Raw genomic sequence first — 4,548 nt, 5'->3', positions numbered from 1 at the left:
AGTGGAAGAAAGGAAGAGTAATGTGTCATGTTCGAGGGAGAGATGGGGTCATCAGAGGAGTAATTTTGCTACACAAGGGCCATCACATTGAGAGACCACTAACTTTGGTCTGCCCATTGGAGATTAAAGGGCCGGTCGCAACTGAGGAAGCACCCTTGCAGCTGACGCCTGGATGTCGACAGACAGAGCGTTTCAGGTTTAGAAGACAAGCCGCTGAGACCGCAAAGGAGAAAATACGACTGATCACTACGGATGATGACGTTGACTGACCTCGTTCCAGTTCAATTAGTCATTTAACTTTGAAGACTGTTTCGGTAAAAATTAAGGGACACTTTTAATTTTTAGGGGAGTGTGAACGGAAGTTGTGTAAGCATGTTTAGGCTAGGATCACGAGTTTTGTATCCGGAGTCGTTTGAGATGAAACAATAGGTTTGTGTGTGTGAGAGATAGAACAAATATTTAGTGACGCGTTGGAAAACCATGAGGAGAATAAAAACAAGGATTTGTCGAGTAGAATTTGTGAGTTCGTGAGTTTAGAGTGTACCCCACAAGTTCGGTACAAGAATAAGGTAATTACCAAATCAAAAATAAAGAAACAAAGAGAAAGACTTCTTTGAAAGAAATGTCATGATACAGGCTTTATTTATTCGTGATCTTTTACTTGGTAGACACTCTGAGGTGACTGTGTTTCTCAACAAAGCCAGTGCGAAATCTGCACAGGCTAGGAGATCAATGATTTCAATTTGCTAAAAAAAGGAAACAAAATTTGCAGTTCGTGTTCACCTACTCTGTAAAGCAGCCCCTTGGAACTAGGAAGTTTCATGTCGCTGTCATGCAACGACGGTTAAGAAATGTAAAAAAAAAAGCGTGTTGTCCCGTGCAAAGTTTTCGTTTTGCTAACCTACACCTATCAATTTTTTTTTGCCGTTTTATAACTTAATCTTGGCCCTATTGTTGTCATCCAGAAATTTGGCTTCCATGGTAACGTGACTTCACACCTTTCCTCTCTATCAACGTCAATTTTTATCATCCGGAAATAAGCTAAGAAAAAACAATTACTAGAAATTGTATGAGGTGTGTTATCTGAATGACTAATTTATGGATGAAATCGACGATTAATCGAACGCATCAATTACTTATCGGCTGATATCGATAACTTGATGTCATCGATGGGTAATCGAAGGCTACAAAATTCTTGGCCATCAAATAGTCATCGATTACCTATTGATTAAAGCGAATGATCAATGACTAATCAGTTGGGTGCCCGATGATTACTCATTGATGTCATTCATAATAGATTAGTTACGTCTCTGTTCAAGGCCATGAATACAGCCCTTTCAACCAATGAGCTTTTCCGCAGCACATGTACTCTTTGATGAAAACAGATAATCGCGTACAGTGATCGGCAGATAAGTGACGGATACTAAACAAGACTTTCCATCTTTTGATAGTGAAATACATTAAGAATTATTAAAAAAATTGTGTTATTTCTGCGGATCTCTTTCTTTTCTTTTTAAAACCATTAACGAGACCATCGAAATTTTACTCTCATTTTGTAGGTTCACGTCGAGCAAGGGGGCCATCTCTTGGATCCTCATAATGAATGAAATCGACGATCAATCAAACGCATCAATTACTTATCAGCTGATATCGATTACTTGATGTCATCGATCGGTAATCGATAGGCTACAAAATTCTTGGCCATCGAAAAGTCATCAATTACCTATTGATTATAGCGAATGATCAATGACCAATCAGTTGGGTGCCCAATGATTACTCATTGATGTCATTCATAATAGATAAGTTACGTCTGTGTTCAAGGCCATGAATACAGCCCTTTTAACCAATGAGCTTTTCCGCAGCACATGTACTCTTTGATGAAAACAGATAATCGTGTACAGTGATCGGCAAATAAGTGACGGATACTAAGCAAGACTTTCCATCTTTTGATAGTGAAATACGTTAAGAATTATTAAAAAAATTGTGCTATTTCTGCGGATCTCTTTCTTTTGTTTTTAAAACCATTAACGAGGCCATCGAAATTTTTCTCTTATTTCGTAGGTTCACGTCGATCAAAGGGGCCATCTCTTGGATCCTCATAATCGGAAATTCGTTTTTGTGCTTGGAATCCGTAATACAAAAGACGCAATTGCAAATACACCATTTAGTATCAAGCCTCTGAAAGATATTTTAAAGGTACGTTTTTTTGTTGTTGAAATAACTTTTCCTTAGTGACAGTTATGACATTCATATGATCACGACCTAAACTGATTTTTTCTTTCTGCTTTGTGTTTCACTGCAGACCGCGAAAATTGTACTAAAACAAAATTTTTGGTGCTATGCCATTTGCCCTTGCTTGTGTGGCTATGGGAATCCATGCCGATGTATTGCATAACACTTTCGATGGATGCCCCGCCTCTGTTTTCGTGGGGAAGTCTGGAAGAGGAAAGACGTACAGCCTCAAGTTGGGTCTGGCAGTTCTAGGTCAGTTGCTCATAGAACGTTTAATTAATGTATGACAAAAAAGGCTAGTGACAAGTCAATGGTGTGTCAGTTATTTGGTGTTTTCAGGACTGATTTATTGTCCATTGCTACCACATACCTACCACATACCTACCATACTATGCTTTACCCAGATGTCTCATAGATTGTTTCATGGCTATTGATTGTTTTTCTAAGTATGTAGTATTTACTTGGCCCGTCTTTACACTCAAAGAAATTTAGGCTGAGAAGAGGAAACACTTTTAAGAACACAGTATAAGAACATACTGGTTGGAGTCACCCAGCTAAAGGGACATAGTATTCTATCAGTTGACTCAACTACCTCACAACAACAAACAGTGTATATTTGGTTGAACATTATAGCATATGCGTTTTCTTTCATTTTTATTTTCCTTCGTTTCAAAGTTATCATCATAAATAACCATCTCCCCAAAAAGAAGTTCTTGGTCATAACTCTTTCAAACCGTTTTGATGAAAATGAAAACATGAAAATGTTTCTTTCTAATTCTCAACGCATTAATAGGAATGCTGAAACACTGCACCAAGACGTCTTCCAAGGAAGCTGTTTTGAAAGCCGGAAGCTCCAACGCTATGGGGGTCTTCATAGACGACCACCAAAACATCGGTAACATCAGCGATGTTTTCGTTGATTTCTACTCGGGATGCACGAAATCAACCATAGCTCGGAGCTTGGAGGAGGTGCATTCTGCACTATTTCTTACTTCTAATGAAATAGTTACATGTACCACAATAGCAAGGTATTGTAGACAGCATTATATATAGTATATGTATGCATTAGACAACGTTTAAGATAATGTTGCTTGCAAACTGCATTTAAAGCTACCAACTTTCTTACGAAGCACAAAGGGAAAGTAAACATGAAATGAAAGGAGACAACATCATGGAGCCGGAATGAACACCAACAAAGCTGTTTTGCTTAGCAATAAAAAATTATTTCTATTTGAAGACTGAAGTACAAATAACGTGCAATTAACTGATTTAATTCTCACTTGGGACATGCCAATTCAACTGGGACCACTCCAAACCGCTCAACATTTCTCGAGAGGGGGCGTAAGGGTTTGCGGTGATGCGGTTCTGCTTGATTTTTGGTGCCGTGTTGCGGGAAAGTTGCTGTATTGCGCCGGGTTTGCGGTTTTATTATATGTTTTTCTGTGTGGTGTTAATACGTATTTCTTTGCGGTTTTGCAGTATTCGTACCCCCTTACGCCCCCTCAGCCTTTGTGAATAGTACTTTTAGGAACACTTGTACACTTATATTTTTCCAGGGAAATCAGGCGTATTGTTTATTGTTTACATGCCCTTCTCTAGGGAATCCATAAGGGGAGTGACTGTGAAGGAAATTACTGCACATATGGCGCTCAAGAGTTGCATAAATTCGGGAAATTTGTCCGCCGCAGTTGGCCCTTTTATTGCGTTAGGAAAAACCTTTTTGGAGAGAGGCGTAAAGGAAATTACGGAGGTTTTCATAAGCGCCGCTGCCCCACTTCTGGAAGGAGCCATGAGTGATATCGTACCCTCATACGCCATCGTTCTGTGGTTTGCAAGAGGGGTAAGATAGCTATTTATTGTTGAGTAATATGTACCAATATTAGTCACCATGTACTTTAAGGGCCAAACAAGCCAACTTTACTGATAATGAATTTATGAAAAATTTGCAACATTCTTATTCGAGTTTGGATTGTTTGAGAAAGGTGGTCATATGACTCAACAGGACACCAAAATATTAATATTTTGTGTTAAACACGCCCCGGGTTCGAGGGCCTCTGAGCTTCACTACCATAACCACCATAACCATCATACCCTAACTACCATATCCAAGGTTCCGTTGAGTGCCCCACCCGCCTTCGGAATTTTTTTTCACACAGAAGAATGGGAAAGGACTAATATGCCCGAACGGGTATAGACGTTACGGTTAATGTTCAATCAGAATTCTGTTTAAAAGGAGACTTTTAAATTTTTCAGATCTGCGAACTCCTTTCATGGAAATTTGAAGATGTCACATCTTATTTCGAATAAATGGTGGCA

General features: G+C 39.1%; 1 pseudogene; it reads left to right on the top strand.

Moving 5' to 3' along the window:
* Positions 1 to 269, top strand: part of LOC146480714 (uncharacterized) — a 1,267-nt pseudogene extending 998 nt beyond the window's left edge.
* The last annotated feature ends 4,279 nt before the right edge of the window (positions 270 to 4,548 follow it).

This window comes from Pavona decussata, unplaced genomic scaffold (genome assembly GCF_977016875.1).
Source record: "Pavona decussata unplaced genomic scaffold, jaPavDecu1.1 SCAFFOLD_53, whole genome shotgun sequence".
NCBI classification, from domain to species: Eukaryota; Metazoa; Cnidaria; class Anthozoa; order Scleractinia; family Agariciidae; genus Pavona; species Pavona decussata.
This window is presented reverse-complemented; position numbering and strand designations above follow the sequence as displayed.